General features: G+C 40.2%; 1 pseudogene; it reads left to right on the forward strand.

The window, feature by feature from the left end:
* The first annotated feature begins 384 nt into the window (after positions 1-384).
* On the forward strand, positions 385-24,144 carry LOC100428554 (sal-like protein 4; annotated as a pseudogene).
* Positions 24,145-26,592: the final 2,448 nt, after the last annotated feature.

The following is a 26,592-nucleotide window of genomic DNA, read 5'->3' on the forward strand; positions in this document are numbered from 1 at the left end:
TAAAGGCCCCTAATCCCATTCATGAGGGAGAGGCCCTCATGGGCCTAATCACTTCTTAAAGGCACTGCCTCTTAATACTGTCATGTAACTGGCAACATCTGAATTTTGGAGGGGACACATTCAAACCTTAGCACCATTTGTTGACTTGTCTCCTTTACCTGTCTTACTTTCCCTTTTTCCTCACATCTGTTTCCTGGGATCACCTCACAAATAAACCTCCTCACCCAAATTCTTGTTTGAGGATCTGCTTTTGGTGAAACCCAAACCAGATAGAAAAGCTTTCATCTTTCTAGTACAGCGTATGGTGTGTCATCTTCTGAGAGGAAGGGAGAAAGGTCACAGTAGGGTGACTCAAGGGAGATAAGAAACATCAGTGGGGTAGTCATGAAGGGGTCGATTGAGATTGGAATTCATCCTCTTGAGGAGAGTTTAGCCATGCAATGCTACGACTGTGTCCACACGGCCCACGCCAGGAGAGAGCAGGAGGTGACTGAAGGACGGGAAGACATGCAATGGGAAGGACCTCCAGACACTGCTTCAGGCTGTGGGTTGAGTTTAATTTTCTTCATGTTACTTATTTTGGGACCCAGGCTGGATGGGAGGTAGCTTCCTGGGGAATGCTGTTCTGATGACAGATGGCAGGAGCCCAAGAAAGCAAACCAAACCATGCAAGCACATTTAATGCCTGTGGTTGAATGGACATGTGGTACCTCTACTCACATTCCAAGTCACAGATCAAACCCAAAACCAGTGGAGCAAGGGTGTACACACGGCCAACAAGAGAGCCTTGGCGAGGACAACAAAGGATGATGAACAAGTAACACCATCTACCTGTCCAGTCTACAAAAAGTATGCAGCTGGCTTCTCCCTTTTTCCATAGAGGCACAGGGACACCAAGTGGTGCTCTCTGATGACTGGCAGTATCAACCACATCCCAGCCCCCCAAAAGTCACTTAACACCCAGTTTTCCATGAGTCACTCAAAAATGAATTCCTGAAGTGGTCTTTAAATCTGTGTTCTCACATCCTGTTCCAACCAAGCCTAAACTATGTATTTCTCTACTTGGCAGTCAGGATGTAAAACAGGGCCGAGAGAATGACATCAGGGTGCAGGGTTTCCTTCTTTTCTGCTCTTCTTTGAGTAGGATAATTTTGCAGAAGGCGTCTCCTCCTTTAGGTGTGAGGTTAGAACTTGTTGAATTCCCCCTGACACTATGGAGTCACTAGACTCCCACGAAGGGTCCTGATGGGAGTGGAACCCAGATGGGGAATGTGCCAAAATACTTTCTTCATGACAAAGAATGCACAGGTCAAATAATAATCATGGTGTCTACATTACCAGATAATGTATGTCCCCACACACACATGCACACAGCACGCACGCACACACACGCACGCACACACTGTTCTTTTCTCCTCTTTTCTCCCATTGTTGCCTCAGTAGTTGATAAGTTTTGGATCTGTGTTCCCACTCAAATCTCATGTCAAATTATGATTCCCATGGTTGGAGGTGGGGCCTGATGGGAGGTGATTGGATTGGGGAGGTCTCTAATGGTTTAGCATCATCTCCCAGTGCTGTTCCTGTAACAGAGTTCTCACGAGATCTGGTTGTTTAAAAGTATATAGCACCTGCTTGCTCTCTCTCTTCCTCCTGCTCCAGCCATGTAAGACATGCCTGTTTTTCCTTCACCTTCCGCCATGATTGAAAGTTTCCTGAGGCTTCCCCAGAAGCTCCTATGCTTCCGGGACAGCCTGCAGAACCAAGAGCCAATTAAACCTCTTTTCTTTATAAATTGCCCAGTCTCAGGTATTTATAGCAATGTGAGAATGGACTAACACAGTGATACTAATGAGGAAGTAGGCTGGCTGTGCATCAGAGTCAGGAGAAATGGGATGCAATTGTACATGGACTTGAGAAAAGCATTCGATAAAAACACAATTCTCAGCATAGCACGGAAACGTAGAATGTGTATTAATTAACATTTTAGGAGTTGTGGATGTTAACTTTCATTGGTATATAGTATATGTTTCATAATACTAATGCAGTCTGTTAAAAATGAGGTTCCAACAACTGTGTTAGGTTTTCAGGAAATAAAGGAATTACAGAAACTTTTTCAGGTGTGTCTTCCTGCAAAAGTAGGTCTCATTATTTCCACCGACCTTGAGAGAACAGACTTGGTGAGATCAGAATACTTGCCAAAGGCCACACAGTAAAATGGTAGACTGGGGACCAGGGAGGTGTGAGGTTCAATGGTAAAAGAAAGGCCCTAGCATTAAGCTAGACCTGTTTTTGAGTCACAGGGAGTTTTAGCTAGTGTCCCTGTGACTCAAAAGCAGGTCTAGCATGTCTCCTTCTTTCTCTCGGGTAGAATAGTGCTAAGTAAGGAAGGAGGAGAAAGAATCTCAAGTTGTGGACATTCAGAGAGACCAAACCTCAAACTCGTCACAGAAGGTGACTATATAATAGGTTCCACCACTCTGTCATGAATATCTGTTATCGTATATCCAAGTCTCACAGGTCAAGGCAAGAATGGTGATATTTCATTCATCAGTACTTCCCTCACCCTCAGAGTGGTTTTCCTCTCTGTGAAGGTCGAGTTTCTCTCCACTCTGAATAAATTAAAAGCTGGCATTGTGATTTTCCTGTGAATGGAGAGGGCAGGCCCATGGCCTTTCCTCCTGCTGCAGAAGCAAGATAGCAGAGGCAGAGGCAGGGCATTCACCTTTCCACCAAAGCTGAATCTTTTTCCCCAGATGAATGAGAACTGTGGAGGCTCGCAACAGAGAAAAGCTCTGTGACCCTCCAGGTGGCAGGAAGTGGAAGAGGGGTTTTTTCTTCAGACAACAGCCTTTCTGATTGGGGGTGCCAGCTCTTTCTGTTCCTCTTTTTAGTGGACTGCGACAGCTTCCCAGCATGCTCTTCTGTCCTTGTTCTGCCAACAGAACTCTTCTTTACTTTGGGAAAACCAGTCCATATAGTTTAGATGGACCTATGATTCCCTTCCTCCCACCCTCTCAGTCCTAGTCACAGGATGAACAGTGACCACTGATGTAGCCAATCAGAGCACCTCATTCTCTTCGTTGCAGTGATTGGTCCACAAATGAGCACCTAATTCAAGCAGACAATCAAAGTTCTTCCACAAGATTCGTTATATTAACAATGAGGCAGCTGCCCCGTCTTTATCTTGGATAAAGTAGGATGAGTGAGTCCGCTTTATAATGCAGCCAGCACAGAGGATTGACACGGGTGAGAGAAAAGGAAAGGGACAGAGGTTGGACAGCATCCTTTAACACCTGAATCCATCTATGCCTGAATGGAGACCAATAACTGGATTTCCTATGTATAGTAGTTAATAAATTCCAATTTTGTGCAAGCTCATTTGAGCCACGTTCATGTTACATTCAATTACATTTGAACCTTGACTTCTATAAATTCTATACTGCATTATCCAGGTGAATGGTGGAAGAAATTTTTTTTTCATGGTGGGGGAAGGATATTTGTGACTAAATCAAAGAGTCACACTCCTCCTTGGAAAAGGCCATTTAAATGTGCATATATTGTGTTGATTATTGTCTTTTCCTGCCGTCTTCTGCCTTGTGCTGGAGCTAAATGCAATTTGAGCCCTCAGTCTGGAAGGCTCTGGAGTTGTAAAATGCTCAAGGTTCTCACAGTCTCTCTTCTCTCCTCCTCCATGCTGACGGAGTAGATGTGGAGGAGAGAGTTTTAGATCTCTTCCCCTTAACACACAGCTGGGATGCTGCTGGGAAGGAAACAGTTCGTGAACCCCATTTCATTTCAGCAAAGGTTTAGAATGCGTAAGACTTAGCCGTGGCCTTGAGAATGTTTTGGTGAGGGTAGGGGGGATGATCATCCATATGTATGATGTTGAATGTCCTCTTCAGAATAGTCACCTATGAAATGTCCCTTGTACTGAGCCAGGTCTGCCTCTCCAACGTCACCGGGTGGCCCACACACAGCTGAACTGCAAGTGTGGTGCTCTCTGGTAGGAACAAACTGCAGTCTGCTTAATTTCTCTGAGCCCCATTGACAGTGAAGTGGCTATATGATTACAGGGAACTAAGGCTGATTTACAAAGTAGGGCTTGTGCAAAGATGTTATTGCTGTGCTTTCAAGCTCTGAGGACTGCGGAGACAAACTATTGGCTTTGCAAATTAGTAAAACAAGCCTGAAATTAGGCTAGGTCTGAAATAAGTTGAATTAAGAGCTAATAAGAATTTTTAAAACAATTACACCTTCATTAACATATAATTAAAGTACAATAAACTACACATATTTAGAATGTACACCTGTCTACACCCTTGAAGCCATCATCACAATCAAGGAAACAAACATTTCCATCTCCCCTCAAAGTTTTCCGGTGTCTCTTCCCTCCTTTAACCCCCTCCCCATGCAACCCCTGATCTCTTTTCCATTACTATAGATTAGTTTCCAGTTTTTAGAATTACTAATAACAATGTCAGAGTAAGTTTAAAACAGTGTCTAAATAAGACAGGGCTACCTCCTCTGAACAGGTGGGGAAAGCTCCCCTGAATTTGTCCAGTTGAGGGCAGAGGCACTCTGCCCGCTCTAAATTCCTAGTTTTCCTCTCACTGTCCCTTGAGAAACAAGGCATATGCTAGCTGGGATGGTGGTGTGTGATATGGAAACTTTGCAATAGGAGCTAGCGAGGAAGAGCCAAGCATATTAGGGGGATGGAGTGGAAGATGAGAGGAAAAATGTGAAAGGAGGGTGAGAGGTAGACAGGGACTGATTCTGGGCACTACACCTTTGTCAAGGTTAAAATCAAAGAAATGAACTTTAAACTCAAGCACAAGGAATGTAGGAGGATTGCCTGTAAATGCCAATGTCTCTAAACAATGAAGCAAGTTACTGGCAGAAATGGTGAAGTTGCTCCTTGTGGCATTCCATTTTATTTTAAAAAGATACATTCTTATCTTTATGACTCCAAGTAGCCATGGTCCAGTCTAAAGGCAGAGGAATGGACTAAAGATATTCTAAAATCTCATCCAGGTCTGACTGTCATAAAGTATGTTTTACACAGACATACTTTAAGAGTAGCTGGCCGGGCATGCTGGCTCACGCCTGAATTCCAGCACTTTGGGAGGTTGAGGCAGGTGGATCACCTGAGATCAGGAGTTCGAGACCAGCCTGGCCAACATGGTGAAATCCCCGTCACTACTAAAAATACAAAAATTATCTGAGCGTGGTGGTGCACGCCTGTGATCTCAGCTACTCGGGAGGCTGAGGTGGGAGAATTGTTTGAACCTGGTAGGCAGAGGTTGCAGTAAGCGGAGATTGAGCCACTGCACTGCACTCCAGTCTGGGTGACAGAGCAAGACTTGGTCTAAAAAAAAAGTAGTTAATTGAGTGAATATTATTTATTTAATTTGTTTATGTGACAGTCTTGCTCTGTCACCCAGATCGGAATGCTATGGCACGATCTCAACTCGCTGCAACTTGAGTGAACATTTAAAAGTGCCTGAACTTAACTTGACAAGGTCCATTTTGAGACTGAGTGGTAAAACCTTTGTGTCAAGATCAGCAGTGATGTGGGACACGGGTCTGTTCCGCATGCCAGCTGCAGTGTGCACACTCGGCTGCTGTCCTGGGACTAGAGACAGGGCAAACATGACCCACCATTGCTGTCAATAAACTGCCTTTGAAACATAATTTTAGGCTCAGTAAGTAGCATCATTAAAACTGTAAGAAGGCATCATTAAAACTGATATTATTTACATGTACAAATAAATCATGCTCAGACTTCCCCCATACATTCTCTCTCAAGCAATAAAAAAAATTGATGGATACAATTCTATTGTTGAACAAATATCAACTCTGATATCTTGGCTCTCTTCAGTGTTTCAGGGCTACAGGTGGTCACTATTTGCTACCTGAAATATCATTTTGTTTATCTTTTATAAAACCACATTGCAATTACGTTAGAAATTGATGTCAAATGAATTGGTAATCAATCCTTGAGTGTCTCCTCATCTGGGGAGGAGGTGGAGTACTGGGGGAAGTACTCTGAAGTCATTAAAGGTGGAAAATTCTCCCCTTTGTGGTTTTCCTCACTTTGTGGTGTCAGTGTCTGTGTGCTTGCTTGCTCCCCGAGCTGATCCCCAAGGCAGAGGCCGTGCCATATTTGTCTTTAAATTCTTAGTAGCTAACCCAGTGTTAATACATAGCAAGAACTAAATAAACATGTATTGAATAAAGGAATGAATGAACCAGAGTTACTACTGTCAAAAATATTCATATTTTTTCTAGCTTTTTCATAAAATAGGTGTTTAAAATATTCATGAATAGATTTCCCCGCCCCCCCCATGGGTTCATTATTTCCTTAAAGTGTGATTCCATGAATTTGATTTTTGGATTAAGGAATATATATTTTATCTTTTTAATGTATTTAATATTGCTTTTAAAGCTGATTTTAAAATCAATTTATACTTGTAACATCAGCAATAATGGGACAACGATTATTATAGCACATAGACTTTATGTGTGTCCTAATATAATGCAGTTTGAAATTCACAGTGCTATGACATATTTTTTCCCAATATTTTAACCTTAATTTAGAAATAACTTTTAGTCTCGGAAGATGGGTTGTTCTATAAGACATCTGTCTGATCAGGTCTCTTCAACCGGTCAGTGTCATGAAACACTAAAAAGGGGGGAAAGAGGATATTCTAGATGAAAAGAGATTTGAAAGACGCAACAACAAAGGCAATCTGTGGACCTTGATTGGATGTTTGTTCAAACCAATTAGCTAAAAAGTCATTTGGAGGACAATTGGGAACATATAAATACAAAATGAATATTAGATAATATAAAGGATTTTTTTTGTTTGTTTGTTTGAGACTGAGTCTGTTGCCCAGGCTGGAGTGCAGTGGTATGATCTCAGCTCACTGGAACCTCCTCCTCCTGGATTCCAGTGATTTTCTTGCCTCAACCTCCTGAGTATCTGGGACTACAGGCGTACACCACAACACCTGGCTAATTTTTTGTGTTTTTAGTAGAGACAGGGTTTCATCATGTTGGCCAAGCTGGTCTCAAACTCCTAACCTCAAGTGATCTGCCTGCCTTGGCCTCCCAAGGTGCTGGGATTACAGGTGTTAGCCACCACGCCCGGCCAATGCTTTTCTTTTAGGTTGAAGAAATCCCTTTAGCATTTCTTGTGGGACAGGTCTGGTGTTGAAATCCCTCAGCTTTTGTTTGTCTGGGAAAGTCTTTTTTTCTCCCTTCATGCTTAAGGGATATTTTCACCAGATATATTACTCTAGGGTAAAAGTTTTTCCTTCAGCACTTTAAACGTGTCATGCCACTCTCTCCTGGCCTATAAGGTTTCACTGAAAAGTCTGCTGCCAGTCATTTTGGACCTCCATTGTATGTTACATGTTTCTTTTCTCTTGCTGCTTTTAGAATTTTTTATCTTTGACCTTTGGGAGTTTGATTATAAAATGCCTCGAAGTAGTCTTCTTTGGGTTAAATCTGCCTGGTGTTCTATAACCTTCTTGTACTTGAATGTTGATATATTCTCTAAGTGTGAGAAATTCTCTGTTATTACCCCTTTTAGTAAACTTTCTACCCCTATCTCTTTTGCTACCTTCTCCTTAAAGCCAATAACTCTCAGAGTGGTCCATTTGAGGCTATTGACTATCTTCTAGATCTTGTAGGCATGCTTCATTGTTTTTTAATCCTTTTTCTTTTGTCTCCTCTGACTGTGTATATTCAAAAAGTCTGTCTTCAAGTTCACTAATTCTTTTTTCTGCTTGATCAATTCTGCTATTAAGAGACTCTCATGCATTCTTCAATGTGTCAGTTGCATTTTCAACTCTAGAATTTCTGCTTGATCCTTTTTAATTATTATAATCCCTTTGTTACATTTATCTGATAGAATTCTAAATTCCTTCTCTGCATTTTATTTGAGTTTCCTCAAAAAAACTATTTTGATTTCTTTGTCTGAATGGTCATATATCTCTGTTTCTCCAGGGTTGGTCCCTGATAACGTATTGAATTCATTTGGTGAGATCATGTTTTCCTGGATGGTATTGATACTTGAAGATGTTCTTCAGTGTCTGGACATTGAAGAGTTAGGTATTTGTTGTAGTCTTCACAGCCTGGGCTTGTTTGTACCTGTCTTTCTTGGGAAGGCTTTCTATGTATTCAAAGGGACTTGGGATTCAAGCCCAATAACACTGTGGTTTTTATAGACTCAGAGGTACCACCTTTGTGGTCTTGGATAAGAACCAGAAGACTTCTCTAGATTATCAAGCAAGAGTCTCTTTTTTTTCCCCCTTACTTTCCCCCAAACAAACAGAGTCTCTCTCTGTGTGCTGAGCTACCTGTAACTGGGGGTGTGATGATGTAAGCACATCTGTGGCCATCACCACAGGGACTGCTCTGAAGCCAGCACAACACTGGACCTTGCCTAAGGCCCTTCCCTTCAGGGTGGTGAGTTTCACCAGGTCTTAGGCATATCTGGAGGCGCTGTTTGGGAGCCAGGAATTGGAGTCAAAAACTCCAATCTGATGTTCTATTCTCCATAGCTAAGCTGGTGCTCAAACCACAACACAAAGTCCTTCCTGCTCTTCCCTCCCATTTCCACAGACAGAGAAGTCTCTCCCTGTGGCCACCACCACCACTGGTCCATGGCGGGGTTCTGTCAGGCCACCACTAATGTCCACCTAAAGCCCAAAGTTTCTTCCATCAGCTTGTGGTGAATGCTGCCAGGCCTGGGGCTCACCCTTCAGGGCAGTGGGCTTCTCTCTAGCCCAGAGCAGGTCCAGAAATGCTGTCTAAGAGTAGGCCTAGGGGCCTGAACTTGGGACCTCTAAGAGCTCTGTCCCACTGTGGTTGAGCTGGCACTTAAAGTGGAACACAAAGTCCCCTTTACTTTTCCCTCTGCTTTTCTCAAACAGATGGAGTCTTTCCCTATAGCCATTATAGCTGGGAATGTACTGGATCACCCCAAAGCCAACACATGTCAGAGCCCAAGGCCCATGGCATACTCCCTGGGTATCACTGGTAGTTACTCAGGCCCCCCGGGCTCTTTAATCAACAGGTGATAAATCCTGCCAAGAGTGGGTCCTTCCCTTTGAGGTAGCAGGTTCTGTTTAAGTCCAGAGTGTGTCTAGAAATGTCCAGGTGTCAGGGCTTGAATGGAGGCCTTACATCTCTGTCCAATTACCTATCCTACTGTGGCTAAGCTGGTACCCAAGGTGCAAGACAAAGTCCTCTTCACTCTTTGCTCTCCTCTCTTTCAACAGAAGGAAAGAATCACTTTCATTGCTGCAAGCTGCACTGCCTGGGATGGAAGGAGGGATGGCACAAATATTCCTTTAGCCACATCAGCTGGTGTCTCCCTAGGTCACTACTCACCCTAGTTTACTGGCTCTAAGTCCAGCCTAGCACTAGGAGTTGCCTAAGGATTGCAGTCCTTGTGTCCTAGACTGTCTTTCAAGTTCACCTACGACTCCAGAGCACTTCAGCCCACAGTAGTGAGGCTTGCTGAGAAACTCAAGTTCTGACCACTGGGATGGGCTATTCCCCTCTGGCTCAGTCTGGTTCATTCACAGGCACTTGCTGAGCCCAGCATGGCTTTATTCTCCTCTATGGCAGGGCAGTACAGAGTTCAATGTAATGTCCCCCAGTGAATGCACTCTCCTGGCGATTCAAGACTCTCTCCTGCCTTCCTCAATGCCTCTTTTGGTGATACAAAGTTAAATCCAGGTACTGTGATTGCTTACCTGATTTTTGTTTCCTATGATGGTGCTTTTCTCTGTGGAGATAGTTGTTAAAGCCTGGTGTTCCAGCAGGGAGGACAAATGGTGAAGGCTTCCATTCTGCCATGTTGCTCCACCCTCCTGATTGTGAAATTTCAATTAGCACATTATCCTGCCAAGTGAAAAAGAGTCTCATTATGATACGCAGTCTTGTGCCGACATCTTGGGATAAGCTGCCCACAGCATGAAGTTGTCAACTTCTTGACCTAGTTTGCAGTCTGAATGTCTCTGGTTATGCTATAGGGTGGCTTGTTGAACTTTCAGAGTGGCCTATACATCAGGCATGAGACTTGTTTCTTAAAATTATCTAGTTTCTGCTTGTAGGGCTTCAGGAATAGACCAGTTCCCAGTTTTCATAATTTTATAGAAGCTGGATTGAAGAAACCTAGAAGAATTTAGAATCTAGTCTAGTCTACAGGTACATAACAAGTACTCAAAATAATGCATAGGACTACAATCTAATAACAAGTGTATTATAGCTTTTCCTTAGAAATATAACTTTTTCTGTCTATATTGATCACATAATAATCTCATATTTGAAATCTTTAGGCTAAGAAGCCAAACCAAAGTAGAATTTAGATTTTACTTCCAGTCTTAAAGTTCCTGAGCCTGTCAGGAAATGACAGTTTTTACTTACTCTCTGTAAGACTGGGAACCCTTGAAACCAGGCATTCTGTACACATTCTCAAATGTAATATTCCAGTCAGAGCTTTGGTAATATAACAAATGTTTCCTGTTGTATGCTGTTACAAAGAGAGCAAATTTTTATTGAACTCATGCAAATAACTATATTGCCTATATCACACACAACTATATAACTATATTATGCAGAAAACTAAATGAATATTCACAGATAGTTTCCACCTTTTGGAGAATTCAAGTAGGGAGAAAGAAGTAAATGCTTCTACCTTTGTTCATAAAAATATACTTTACCACATTTCTTAAAAATGCAGACAGCTTAAGACAGAATATTTTCTTTTTTCTTTTTTTTTTTTTTTTGAGACAGGGTCTTGCTCTGTTGCTGAGGCTGGACTGCAGTGGTGTGATTTCAACTCACTTAAACCCCTGCCTCCCAGGCTTAGAAGATCCTCCCACCTCAATCTCCTAAGTAGCTATGACTACAGGTGGGTGCCACCATGTCTGGCTAATGTTTTTGTATTTTTAGTACAGACTGGGTTTCGCCATGTTTCCCAGGCTGGTCTCGAATTCCTGGTCTCAAGGGATCTACCTGCCTTGGCCTCCCAAAGTGCTGGGATTACAGGCATGAGCCACTGCACCCGGCTGAGAGAACATTTTCTTAAATCTGGAAAACAAAACATTTAAGTGAAGAACCAATAATGTTTCAAATAAAAGTCATAAAAACATTATCTTCATCAGTTATTTAATCTCCTGTAATTAATTTTTGTTGTGCTTGACCTTGATTTGTCGTCTCACAAATTCACCAGTTTCTGAGTTCTGAAGTTTTTTATTTAGTCAATTGTTCTTAAAGTTATTTAAAACAAAAAAACAAAACAAAAAAAAACCTCCGGCCGGGCGCTGTGGCTCATGCCTGTAATCCCAGCACTTTGGGAGGCCTAGGCAATCAGATCTCTTGAAGTCGGGAGTTTGAAACAAGCCTGGCCAACATGGTAAAACCCTGTCTCTATAAAAAATACAAAAATTAGCTGGGTGTTGTGGTGCACACCTGTAATCCCAGCTACTCACGAGGCTGAGGTGGGAGGATCACTTGAACCCAGAAGGCAGAGGCTGCAGTGAACCGAGATTTCCCCACTGCACTCCAGCCTGGCAAGAGTCCATCTCAAAACAAAAAACAAGAAACAAACAAACAAACAAACCCAAACCTCTATTGAAGAGTACTTGTCAGAGTCTTTTTCACTAATCTGATTGCAAATACTGTTAGAGAAAAATCAAAACAATAACTACAGATGACAAAAACTTAGAAGAACCATGGTTAAAAATCTGATAGAAGTTCATTATAATCAGCAATTGATAAGGAAATTGATTATTTCTGTGACATATAACATAATAAGCAGAATTATGACTGATGATATATTGGATTTTAAGAGTTTTATACACTTTGGAACATTCATATCAATAACACATAGATGCAACTGAAAGAAGATCTAGTGTCATTTATTTGACAATGCTTCCCGTGTAACTTACTAAATAAGGCTAATCATTTAATATCTCTAAAGATGAGAGATACATCCTTTGATGCTCTCCAGGGATCTGGCTGTAATATCCCAAAGTTGATTATAGGTCAAAAAGACTTAATTTAGAATTTTGATAATGGGGAGGCCTGTTAAAGATGACAAAATGTTTAAAACCCTTGATTAAGACAGGATAACAGGCTGAGTACAGTGGCTCATGCCTGTAATTTTAGCACTCTTGGGAGGCCAAGGCAGACAGATCACTTGAGCCCAGGAGTTCGAGACAAGGCTGTGCAACATAGCGAGAGCCTGTCAGTATAAAAAATACAAAAATTAGCTGGGCATGGTGGTGTGCCCCTGCAGTCACAGCTATTTAGGAGGCTCAGGTGGGAGAATCACCTGAGCCCAGGAAGTCAAGGCTGCAGTAAACCGTGATGGTGCCACTGCACTTCAGCCTGGGGGACAGAGTGAAACCCTGTCTCAAAAAAAAAAAAAAAAAAAAAAAAAGAAAGACAGGATAACAGGTCACTGTTAATTAAGTAATAAAATTGAATAATAGTAATTCATTTAACCAGAGTGATAATCAGAATTCAAACACAAAACAGAAACTTACACTGATGTAAAAGAAAAAAATGCTTTAACCCTTTCAAAGCCTGGTTTTCCCAGGTAATCAGAAAACCTAATAAAGACAACACAGGAAAGTGTCTTCATAAAGCATAAACATTTTGTTCTTAGGCTAGTTACCAAAAAGATAAAGAAAAACCTCCTTCAATGTGTTTATCTCTTCTCATAGGAAGCCCATTCAGGTACCTGGAAGTTGAACCTGATGAAAAGGTACTTGCATTTTATCAGATATAGTAAGAGTGTGGGCCCAAAGGTGATGAGCATTGTATCATATTATAGAGAAATGTAAACAAGAAAACTAGTACCTTGTACAGGGAAATGCATGGCTCTTAGGAAAAGCATGAGATGTCTCCTTGTTACATGGAGCAATTAGGACACATCAAGAAATTGTTATGCAGAAGGAAAACATTGCTTTCCCAGGCCTTCAAAATAGAGCATTTCAGTGTCAGGTCATAACAGCAGAGTTAGTACTGAAGAAAAAAGTTACAGGAGCTGACAAGAAAGTTAAAAGAGTTATCACCCCAGCCAAACCAGAAGATGTGTGTGTGTGACCTGCAAATCACGTGCAGCAAAATACAGTAAAAGTTGAATTTCTGAGACATGAATTTGAGAAGCCTTAAGAGCCTTAGAGAACTTCTCTACCTTGAGAAATTAAATAATCACTCTAAACAAAGAAGATGGCATTTCCAACCTGAAACTAGATAAATTAAATGCATCTCAGAAAGAAACTCAGCAGAAATAGAAACTGTAAAACAGGAAGAAGCTGCAGTTTGTAATACACCTGTTAAACAGCTTTCAGAATTAAAAATCAAAACTCCTTGCAGTGTTACTAAAAGCAGATCAATACTTCAAGAAAATTTTGTTGTTTTAACATAGGAGAGCAGATTATTTTGTTTTCTATCATTGTATTTTTTTTTTTCTTGAGATGGAGTCTCGCTCTGTCTCACAGGCTGGAGTGCAGTGGCACAATCTCGGCTCACTGCAAGCTCCGCCTCCCGGGTTCACGCCATTCTCCTGCCTCAGCCTTCCGAGTAGCTGGGACTACAGGCGCCTGCCACTACGCCTGGCTAATTTAAAAAAAATTTTTTTTAGTAGAGATGGGGTTTCATCATGTTAGCCAGGATGGTCTTGATCTCCTAACCTTGTGATTTGCCCACCTTGGCCTCCCAAAGTGCTGGGATTACAGGCATGTGCCACCGCACCCAGCCCTATCATTGTATTTTTAATATCACAGCTAAATTTTTAGAAGGACTTATAATTTCCTTCTAATTATAGCCAACTTGATCACACACAAAAATGTCTTTCATAAATTCATGCTTCACAAACATTTTGTGATGTACACATACCTTCCACGACATGCTTAGACTTTCTGCTTTGAATTATACTTCCTCTTTCTTAAATAACCAGTCATTTGACTTTCAGACAAAAATTTACCACACATAATTCTTTCCCATACAAAATTATTCTTTTTTCTTTTTAACTCTTTACCAAAACTATATCCTCATACTTACAACTTTCTTTACATCTCTCTCTGTCCTACTTACTGGTTTATTTCTATCTTGTTTATATTTCCTTCCCAAATTCATATTTTGAAATAACCTTTAATAACCTCTGAACTTAGAACACGTGTTTTTTTTATTCTAAATGAAGAACACATTTTTATGCCTTTCTTACATTTTATCTCGTAAAAATCTTTGGCATGCTTTATATACAGAATTTTATATATTAATTAGAATTTTCAATTCTTAGTAACCTTAATTTCTAGTGAAAACCTAGGAAGCAAGAAATTTTTAAAAATGTTATGACAACATGCTTATTTTTGAAGTGTTTTTATTTTTATAGATTTTGGAGATGCAAGTGCAGTTTAAAAAACAGATTTAGGAGGTACAAGTACAGTTTTGTTAAATGAATATATTGCATAGCACTGAAGTCCAAGCTTTTAGTGTAGCCATCACCCAAATAGTGTTCATTGTAACCATCAAATAACTTATCAACCCTCACCCTCCTTCCACCCTCTCACCCTTCCAAGTCTCCAATGTCCATTATTCCACTCAATATGTTCATATGTGCACATTATTTAGATCCCACTGTTTGTTTGTTGTTGTTGTTTTTGAGACAGAGTCTCATTCTATCACCCATGCTGGAGTACAGTGGTGTGATCTCGGCTCACTACAATCTCTGCCACCCAGGTTCAAGCAATTCTTCTGCCTCAGCCTCCTGAGTAGCTGGGATTACAGGCACCTGCCACCATGACTGACTAATTTTTGTATTTTTAGTAGAGGTGGGGTTTTGCCATGTTGGCCAGGCTGGTCCTGAACTCCTGGCCTCAAGTGATCTACCCATCTCAGCCTCCCAAAGTGCTGGGATTACACTGCACCCAGCCTAGCTCTCACTTCTAACTGAGGACATGCAGTATTTGACTTTCTGTTTCTGAGTTATTTCACTTAATAACCTCTAGTTTCATTTGTGTTTTTGCAAAAGACATGATTTTATTCTTTCCATAGCTGAGGAGTATTTCATGATCTATATATACCACATTTTCCTTATCCAATCATTGATGGATATTTAAGTAGATCCCATATCTTTGCTTTTGTGAATAGTGCTACAATAAACATGTGAGTGCAGATATCCTTTTTATGTAATGATTTATTTTCCTTTGAGTAGATACCCAGTAGTGAGCTTGGTGGATTAAATGGTAGTTCTATTTTTAGTTCTATGAGAAATATCCATACTGTTTCCCATAGAGGTTGTACTAATTTACATCCCCACCAATTGTGTTTAAGAATTCCCTTTTTTCCATATCCTCACCAACATCTGTAATTTTTTTGATAATAGCCATTTTTAATAATAGCCATTCTCATTGATATAAGATGGCATCTCATCTTGGTTATAATGAACATTTCTCCACTGATTAGTGATGTTGAGCATTTTTTCATCTGCTTCTTGGTCATTTCTATGTCTTCTTTTGAAAAATGTCTATTCATGTCCTTTGCCCAGTTTTCAACAGGGCTATTTGTTTTTTGTTGTAGTTGAGATATTTTAGTTCGTTGCAGATTCTGAATATTAGTCCCTTGTCAGATGCATAGTTTGCAAATGTTTTCTCCCATTCTGTAGGTTGTCTTTCACTCTGTTGATTTTTTTTTTTTTGCTGTGCAGAAGTGTTTCAGTTTAATTAAGTCCCATTTGTCTATTTTCATGTTTGTTTCATTTGCTTTTGAGGACTTAGTCATAAATTCTTTGCCAAGCAAAGGGAGCAATTTTGAACTGTCTGTCACATATCAGTATTTTATAAATGAGAATTTTATTATTTTAGAAACATTTCCCCATAATGTAATTTGTGTGTATCTCAAATATACTTAGTCTTTCTATAAAATTTAAGAAGCCAAGGAAAAACATATTTGTGTTCAACAATTTATGTTTTGGAATTTATCTTATTTGGAAATGACCTGGACATTCAATGAGTATCACTTAATTTAACATAACTTCAGAATTTTAAATCATACAAAAATTCACTTATAAATCTTTATTCCATTTACATTTACCTAATTTATTTATTTTTATCAATATTACCTAAATTACTTATGAAAGCTGAGATATGAGATAAAGCTACTCATCATTTCAAGTAATTTCCCTGTTAAACATGTGTACAGTCTGTGAATATCAGGTGTTCACCTAAGTAAGAACTTGAAAGTTAATTATATGGGTATTTTGCTGATAACTTAAAAGACATAGCTGTTTTTATTAAGCCAACACTATTAAATTAGTCTTACTTGTCAAAGAGTTACACAAACAGAGATCATTATGTTTTTAGGCTGGGTTTATAGTTTTATTATCTTAAAATATCTAGCAGAGACAAATATAATCCTATCTGACTAGTAAACCCAGACAAAAATGTATGCTGAAATTCTGAAGACATTTTTATTTTTATTTCATCAACAAATTTAAAACAAGCTTATTTATTAAAGAAATAATTACGTCACATGCACTAAAAGGCATTTGGGTTGATTACTCCATAATTTATATAAGCACTCATTTATCTAAGCCAATCTGGATAAGGGATTTCTAGCTGACTATGGCAGATTTACCATGCAGACGCAACATACAGAATGTGTAAACACATATAGATACACATACCACAATAAAGATCTTATAGCTTTCATTTTAGAATTTTAGTCATGAGATAGTAATACATAGTAATATATACTTATTGGTTTATAAAAGATAGTTGGATCCAAATTATATTTCTTAGAAAATGGGGTCTGTTCATATAGCTAAATGTTATTTACCCTGATAGGTAGTCTAACGAAGGCTGTGGACCAAAATTTTGAACAAAACAGTTTGGTTTTCTTTTTTTAAATCTCTTTTGCCCCTTTACACCCCCTTCTTTTTTTTTAAATCAGTTTCAAATGAATTTAGAATGAAACATTCAATTGTTTATTTTCAGCTTGAATTGTATAAGAAAAATTAAATCTCCAAATAGACTTGGGTTTTTTAGTAACAAATCTATGCTTTTTTTTTTTTTTTTTTTTTTTTTAACAAAAATGGGCCACTTTTATTCAACAGAAGTAGTTTTAAAATATAGGAAAAATAGAATTCTATTATTACAAATTGCTATATCTTGGGGAAATCAAATATTTTCCAGGAGAATATTTTATAAATATTGACTAAAAAATATATAGTAAACCTTACTAACCAAGTATAATAAGGAATTTCAAAGGCTGTTGAACTCTACAAACTACTAAGATCTGATTCTTTTTTGAAAACTTTTATTTTTTTATTTTTTATTTTTATTTTTTATTATACTTTAAGTTCTAGGGTACATGTGCATAACATGCAGGTTTGTTACATATGTATACTTTTGCCATGTTGGTGTGCTGCACCCATCAACTCATCAGCACCCATCAACTCGTCATTTACATCAGGTATAACTCCCAATGCAATCCCTCCCCCCTCCCCCTCTCCGTGATAGGCCCCGGTGTGTGATGTTCCCCTTCCCGAGTCCAAGTGATCTCATTGTTCAGTTCCCACCTATGAGTGAGAATATGCGGTGTTTGGTTTTCTGTTCTTACGATAGTTTGCTGAGAATGATGGTTTCCAGCTGCATCCATGTCCCTACAAAGGACACAAATTCATCCTTTTTTATGGCTGCATAGTATTCCATGGTGTATATGTGCCACATTTTCTTAATCCAGTCTGTCACTGATGGACATTTGGGTTGATTCCAAGTCTTTGCTATTGTGAATAGTGCCGCAATAAACATACATGTGCATGTGTCTTTATAGCAGCATGATTTATAATCCTTTGGGTATATACCCAGTAATGGGATGGCTGGGTCATATGGTACTTCTAGTTCTAGATCCTTGAGGTATCGCCATACTGTTTTCCATAATGGTTGAACTAGTTTACAATCCCTCCAACAGTGTAAAAGTGTTCCTATTTCTCCACATCCTCTCCAGCACCTGTGGTTTCCTGACTTTTTAATGATTGCCATTCTAACTGGTGTGAGATGGTATCTCATTGTGGTTTTGATTTGCATTTCTCTGATGGCCAGCGATGATGAGCATTTTTTCATGTGTCTGTTGGCTGTATGAATGTCCTCTTTTGAGAAGTGAGGAATCCAACTTACAAGAGATGTAAAGGACCTCTTCAAAGAGAACTACAAACCACTGCTCAGTGAAATCAAAGAGGACATAAACAAATGGAAGAACATACCATGCTCATGGATAGGAAGAATCAATATCATGAAAATGGCCATACTGCCCAAGGTAATTTATAGATTCAATGCCATCCCCATCAAGCTACCAATGAGTTTCTTCACAGAATTGGAAAAAACTGCTTTAAAGTTCATATGGAACCAAAAAAGAGCCTGCATCTCCAAGACAATCCTAAGTCAAAAGAACAAAGCTGGAGGCATCACGCTATCTGACTTCAAACTATACTACAAGGCTACAGTAACCAAAACAGCATGGTACTGGTACCAAAACAGAGATATAGACCAATGGAACAGAACTGAGTCCTCAGAAATAATACCACACATCTACAGCCATCTGATCTTTGATAAACCTCAGAAAAACAAGAAATGGGGAAAGGATTCCCTATTTAATAAATGGTGCTGGGAAAATTGGCTAGCCATAAGTAGAAAGCTGAAACTGGATCCTTTCTTTACTCCTTATAAGAAAATTAATTCAAGATGGATTAGAGACTTAAATGTTAGACCTAATACCATAAAAACCCTAGAAGAAAACCTAGGTAATACCATTCAGGACATAGGCATGGGCAAGGACTTCATGTCTAAAACACCAAAAGCAACAGCAACAAAAGCCAAAATTGACAAACGGGATCTAATTAAACTAAAGAGCTTCTGCATAGCAAAAGAAACTACCATCAGAGTGAACAGGCAACCTACAGAATGGGAGAAAATTTTTGCACTCTAGTCATCAGACAAAGGGCTAATATGCAGAACCTACAAAGAACTCAAACAAATTTACAAGAAAAAAACAAACAACCCCATCAAAAAGTGGGCAAAGGATATGCTTTGTTTTTTTGTCTGGTTTGCTTGATTAGTCAATGTGGGTAAGAAAGCACTTTAGCAGGTTTTTTGTTTTGCTTTGTTTGCTTTTTCTGGGCATGGGAGACAAAGCCATTTTTATGCCAGAGAGACACCTCATATTATTGCTCTGAGCTTAAGATTTTGACCTGTTTAATCTGAGAGCCTAACTTATAAACATTTATTTATGTTTTGGAATTTATTTTATTTGGAAATGACTTGGACATTCTATAAGTATCATTTAATTTAACATAACTTTAGAATTTTAAATACATGGTAATATATACTTATTGGTTTATAAAAGATAGTCAGATACAAATTATATTTCTTAGAAAATGGGGTCTGGTCATATAGCTAAATGTTATTTACCCTGATAGGTAGTCTATTTTATTTTAGAATATCAATCCCTTAATTAACTGTTCCTCACCCTAAGCAATTGTTTTTCAGGCAAACTAGGATTTACATTTTGTGTCTAGATTGTTGGTTGTCATGGAGCTGTTGTAAGTTGTAAAGCCATTAGTTTGAAAGCCTTTTAAGACTATTAAAAAAATCTTGTCTGGAGTGCCATAAGCAGTGTGTTTATCTCAATACAAGTAGAAAAATTAGCAGATTCAAAGTCGGCAGAAAAAAAATAGAGATATAGAAAACTTAGAAGGCTCTACATGTTAACTCTGCAGTTACAGTTTCTAATTCAACTTTAAGTAAAACAAGCTTGGGGAGTTTGAATGATCCCCATGATGGCCACTGGTTTAAAAACATGGCCGGGCATGGTGGCTCATACCTGCAACTCCAGTGCTTTGGGAAGCCAAGGCAGGAGGATCACTTGAGGCCGAGAGTTCATGACCATCCCGGGCAACATAGTGAAACCCCATTTTCACACACACACAAAAAAAAAAATTAAAAAAATAAAAAAATGCATGAGGAAAATCATGTAATTGGCAGGAGTCCCCAAAAACCTGGCATGGCTTAATGTTTGAGAATATCATTTTTGTTTTATATTAATCTCTCAAGAGTGAAGAAAATTCTATAATTCCTGTCATGGAGTTTGGACTGATGTTTTAGATAGTGGTGACTGTCCTCGTGGTTTTTAATTGGCTGTCTTGTGCCCACCATTTAGAGTGTTTATTTTTGCTCTCAGAAAATGTTTAGAAACAAGCAAGGGGGAAAAAGGAGCCAGATGATTTACAGATGCACATGACCAAACCCAAATGAAACAAAAAATAAGAGTGTTCACAAAAATTTTAAGCCAGGCATGCAGACCACACAAAATACCATACCAGACATGCAGACCCAGACAAAATGTAAATTCTGTAGAAACGAGAGGACTCAAATCAGAAAAGCATTGCTCTTATTCCAGATAGCACCTGCCAGAAAAGACAAAACATCTTGTATTATCTCAGAAAGTGAAAAAGAATTCACTGAGGGAAGGGAGTCCAAGAAATAAAAAGGATATTTACTAGCGCAGAGAATGTAACTCATGGCAGCATAGAGCACAAAGGGCTCAGTTGATACTTCACTTGATACCAGGGGCTGCCGATTCCTCTGAGGTGGGTGCACTTGGGTCCCACTTCTGAGATATCATTTTATTAATCTAAATAACAAACAGGGAGGCTCTAAGAGAAAAATGTTTATTTGAGAATAGGGCACAGCAGTGGGAACACATGTGCTGTAGGAAACTATGTGTATATTTAGGGAGGTAAAGACAGACAACATTTTAAAGAAAAAATGAGGATAATTACATGATTGTTTTGGAATAATTATCCTTAGCTACAAGAATCAATAATAAGAGTGGTGCCAGTACAAGATTAGATAGGCAGTTGCTGGGCAGATGTCCTTGCAGAAGAATTTTTGTGTGTGTAAGGTTGTGATGGCCTTTGTGCACAGCTTTAGTTTTTGCAGTCTTTTGTCATAATTCTTGTTATCAGGTATTTGTGCCTGAGAACTCTTCCTTTGTGGCGTTTCTTGGCTCTATTTATGAGGATTTTTAACACAAGTGACTTTGTTTTTATTTTGACAACCTTCACAGCCCCAGTCCAACGTGATTGGTGTCCTTATAAGAAGAGGAGAAGAGACAGACAGACATACACAGTGGGAAGATGATCTGAAGATTCACAAATGGAATGCAATATGACAACAGAAGCAGAGACTGGAGTGATGTGTCCACAAGCCGAGGATTGCCAGCAACACCAGAAGCGAAGAGAAAGGCATGGAACAGATTCTTCCCTAGAGCCTTCCCAGAGAGGAGGGCCCAACTCACACCTTGATTTCAGACTTCCAGCTTCCTGTGAGAAAATAAATTTCTGTTGTTTTAAGGCACCCAATGCGTGTTACTTGTTTTTTTTTTTTTTTTTTTTTTTTGAGACGGAGTCTTGCTCTGTCGCCCAGGCTGGAGTGCAGTGGTGCGATCTCCACTCACTGCAAGCTCCGCCTCCCGGGTTCACGCCATTCTCCTGCCTCAGTCTCCCGAGTAGCCGGGACTGCAGGCACCCTCCACTGCGCCCGGCTAATTTTTTTTTTTTTTTTGTATTTTCAGTAGAGCAGGATTTCACCGTGTTAGCCACGGTGGTCTCCGTCTCCCGACCTTGTGATCCGCCCGTCTTGGCCTCCCAAAGTGCTGGGATTACAGGCCTGAGCCACCGCACCTGGCCACGTGTTACTTGTTACAACAGTCTTAGAAAAAGAATACAGACTCTACTAAAAATAAAAACATTGGCTCAGAAAAAAAAAAAACCATAAGCACAAATAAAAATTAAATGATTGAGTTGCAGTGTTATGGAGTGAAAAGGTCAGCAAATGCTATCTTCCACAAACAACTATAAAACTGAACAAAACTGTAAAAAGAATCATTTCAGGGCTTGGAATAGACCAAAGGCAAACAACAAAATGAAGAGCATTTATTTATTAAAAACTGCTGAACTTTGGGTAGGAATACTAGGAATCTAGTTTTGCTTAAAATGAAGTTTTAACATGATTATAAGGGAAAGAAGGAAGATGTTATCTCATGCAGCTATCATCATGCTAGAACTTCTCATTCATTCTCAAAAAAATTTAAACACACAAATGACACATGAATATTTTCTCATGGCAAAATAGTAAAACAATATCAATACAATGAGATTCCATATTGATTCTCATCTTTCATTCTCATTTCTTTTCTTTGACAGTAATGCAGCTAGGAAGATAATTTATATTGTGCTTGTTTTGATATTAAATAAATAATATCACAATGTCCTATATCACTGCTGCTGGAGCCACATCTGCAAACTCCGGGGTCAGTTCCTGTGGCTGCAGCGGGGGAAGCGGGTGCTCCAGTAACCCACCCAGGGAATGATGATGAGGTGAGTGAGAATGAAGCCACAGTACAGTGGCTTTGCCGGGAGGAGACGTGTGTCTGTGAGAAATGCTCTGCAGAGTTCTTTAGCATCTCTGACTTTCTGGAACATAAGAAAAAAATCACATTAAAAATCTACCTGTTCTCATCATGAATGACAGGGAGGGGCCAGTGTCTTCAGAAGACTTCTCCAGAGTTGTACTTAGTTACCAACCACCCAGTCCAAGCAGTGAGGATGGGCACAGGGAGAATGGTGTCAGCCCAGGGGACAGGAAGAAACCAGTTATGAACCTTGTGGTGTACCTAAAGACAGAGACCGTCCTGCTGCCCTCCTCCAAGATATAAGCTATTTACCCAAAAGCAAAGTGGCTAACACAAATGTAAGCTTGCAGGCACTATGAGCCACCAAGGTGGTGATGAATCAGCAGAGTGCAGATGTGCTGCCTGTCCCAGTGCCCATTTGTGCTTGAGCAGATCCTGTGTCTACAGCAGCAGGGACAGCAGGTACAACTCACCCAGCAGATCGCATTCAGGTGCACATGTGGACCTCCCATGCTCTCCACTTTGGCGGTGGGAGAGGACCCTGGGCAGCCGCATATCCCAGCAGGTTTCTATGGCTGTGACTTTGCTCAGCCAGAAAGCTGGGAGCCAAGGTCTGTCTCCGGATGTGTTGAAACAAGCCAAACTACTTCACACCAACATCCCTTCTGCCAACATTTCTTCTGCCAACATCCCTTCTACCGCCAGCTCTCTGTCCCCAGGGCTGATGCCCTTTGCGCTGAAGCCAGATGGAACCAGGTTGTTTCCAAACATCATGTCTCCTCTCCCAAGTGCTTTGCTTCCTCAGACGCCAGGCTCGGTGCTCTTCCAGAGTCCTTTCTCCACTGTGGCGCTAGACCCATCCAAGAAAAGGAAAGGGAAGCCACCGAGCATCTCCACAGTCAACGTCAAACCCAAAGACCAGGCGGTCCTTTACAAGCACAAGTGTCAGAGCAGTCTTCCTTCCATGTTTATCTGAGCCCAGCCAACCTATGTCAAAGTTGAAGTTCCTGGCATGTTTGTGGGACCCTTAACATTGTCCCCAGGATGACGGCTTTGTTAGCCGCCCAGCCACGCCCACAGGCCCAGCCACGCCGACAGCGCAAGCAACATGGCTGCATGTGGTATGGAAAGAACTTCTCGTCCGCTGGCGCTCTTCAGATTCATGGGTGGACTCACACGGGAGAGAAGTCTTTTGTATGCAACATTTGTTGGCGAGTTTTACCACCAAAGTCAGTTTCAAAGTCCTTTACATGATCCATGGGGCGAACAATAACTCAGCCCGCTGTGGGAGGAAGCTGGCCATGGAGAACACCATGGCTCTGTTAAGTACAGACAGAAAAAAGTCTCAGAAATGTTTCCCAAGGAAATCCTGGCCCCTTTGTTGAACGTGGACCCTGTTGTGTGAAACCAGTAGACCAGAATGCCCAGTGGCAGTCTGGCCATGAAGACCAATGAGATCTCTGTGATCCGGAGTGGGGGTGTTCCTAACCTCCTGGTTTCCTTGGAGGCCAGCTCCACTGTGAATAACACCACCGTCTTCGAGATGGATGGCTCCCAATCAGACATCAGTGCAGAATGTGGAAAAACCAGGTGTTACTGACAGCGTTCCCTCACTTCCTGGAAGAAAACAAGATTGCAGTCAGCTAAGCTAAAGGAGAACTTGCATGGAAGGAGAAATGCAGACACAGTGAAATCTCTAGAATCTGCTTTTTTGGTAAACACTCATCTCCTGTTTTCTTTTTCTTACTGATATGCAAATGATGTTTTTGAAGATTGTGACCGCAACCTCAGGCAAGTCCTACAATCACGACTGTTGCTATGTTGCTTTGCAAAAAATTGAAAAATCAAACAACAAAAAATGTTCATACCGAAACAAATAAAGACTAGCATTAAAAAATTTTTTGGAAAGAAGTGGGTCTTGCAAAGTAGCTTTTGTACTTGTGACAAACTGTATACATAGAACCTTTGTACAACCTAGAATTTTTTCCAAAGACTGGTTACCTATTTCAAGGTTGAACCACTGGAACTTATCGAACCCACATGGAAAAGACAATGACTTAGCCTAATTGAGGGGAGAGGGGTACTGTGTACTTCCATGATGACTATGTGGGTAAAAGGACAAGGTCTGCCATCTATTTAGGGGCCTATTTATAGACCCCAACCCTGTCCCCATCTTATTGTTTGTTTTTTTGAATGTACTTAAAAAAAATAAAACTAAGGTTGTAGAATTATAAAATTGCTTCAACTTTTTTTTTTTTTTTTTTAAAGACGGAGTCTTACTGTTTCACCCAGGCTGGAGTGCAGTGGCATGATCTCAGCTCACTGCAACCTCCACCTCCTGGGTTCAAGTGATTCTCCTGCCTCAGCCTCCTGAGTAGCTGGGACTACAGGCATGCACCACCATGCCTGGCTAATTTTTTTGTATTTTTAATGGAGATGGGGTTTTACCATGTTGGTCAGGCTGGTTTCAAAATCCTGACCTCAAATGATCTGCCCACCTTGGCCTCCCAAAGTGCTGGGATTACAGGCGTGAACCACCATGCCTGTCCTGCTTCAACTTTAGAACCATAAGTCGGATGCCCTCAGATGGACTTACGGTAGTCCTTAGGGAGTTAGTCTGTGTGTTGCTGTTAAATGCAGTTCAGTTGGAGCCCTGAGAGTGCCAGTGTCCTCCCCACACTTCCCAGGTGCTGTCCTCTTCCTGAACCCCAGAAGAGGTGGGCACCTGAGCAGGGAATTTCAGGTGACTTAATTTAGTTTGTCAGTGCCTACTCTGTTGAATAACTGGGTTTTCATTCTTGAGAAGAAACTCATGGAAGGGTGTGTTTCCTATCACAGGTTCATATACTAATTTTTTTGTTGAATTCCCTTAGTTCAACAAAATTGGGACTTAAGCCAAGTAATTATGAAGTTTCTTTTTTGTTTTCTTCCTGAATATTTCATGAAGGCTATGAAGTTGGAATAGGCAATTCCTGGGTGTGAAAGCTTTAATTTATCTACCTCATTTATTTTTAAATTCTTTTGTAGCCATAGTGTCTGTTTTCCTATTTTAAGACCGATGAAGTATTCCCAGGCCCTGGCTAAAACCTAGGAGTTGTATTGGTTGGAAGAGCTGAACGTCCAAGAGGCTTTTGTGATGCCTTTTTTTGTAATCTCCTTTTGTAAGTGTAATATTGAGCAAATGAAACATTGCTTTCATGGTTTAACAAGAAAGGAGAAAGAAAGAAAGATTCTAGCTTCTGGGAGAAAAGTCTTTTCCCTCTAGGTAGAAGGCCCTGACTGAAAAGTGGATCCAAGACTGTTAGTCAAGGTGTTGTCTCTTAGTTATTGCACCTGACTTTAGGATTCCCCAGATATTATTATTATCATTATTTCTGCCAAGTTGTGCCTTTTCTTCTGGAATTGTAAGTGAACACATTAATAGTACCTGTTTAGACTGTGAAATGGATGTCACCAAAAACACACCGGTGGCTTTCTCACTGTTGAGCTAATAATGGCTTGTGAATGTATGATCTATGGAGAAACCCCTTTTGTTGTACCTGCTGATGCTGTCTGTCTGTTGGAAAACACATTTTGAATTTTTCCCCTTCAAAACTTAGTTATTTTACTTCCTGTGAATCTGTAATTATTTCAAAATTAACACTTAAAAATTATAGACAAGAAAAGAAACCATTTCTTTTACATTTTTTGCCACTTCCACAGCAATGCTGGTATTTCTTGTTCATTATATAATATTGTTTTCATCCCTAGAGAGAAATATTTTAGGCCTGGGCCTGTGAGTAAGAGGCTCCTTGCACCCACTTGCTTATGCTTTTCCAGGTCCAGTGCTATTTTTGGAGGCAACATAACCTAATTTCTGGGCAAGGAATCTAGGGGCTATCCATTAATTTAGAGATTGAAATTAAAGGGAATCCCCCAAAACAGGGATAAAAGCATGTCCATGGTTTTGTTATTTGTTGAATTTTTCAACCAATTATGTACCTACGGCATTCTCCCCTCACCTCCCACTGCCTGTGGCACGATTTCCACCATGTATTCTCTTCACTTGTACATGAACTCCAGTCCCTCCCAGCCTGAAGTGTCCTTCCCAGATCT

The sequence above is a fragment of the Macaca mulatta genome, chromosome 2, assembly GCF_049350105.2.
Source record: "Macaca mulatta isolate MMU2019108-1 chromosome 2, T2T-MMU8v2.0, whole genome shotgun sequence".
Taxonomy (NCBI): Eukaryota; Metazoa; Chordata; class Mammalia; order Primates; family Cercopithecidae; genus Macaca; species Macaca mulatta.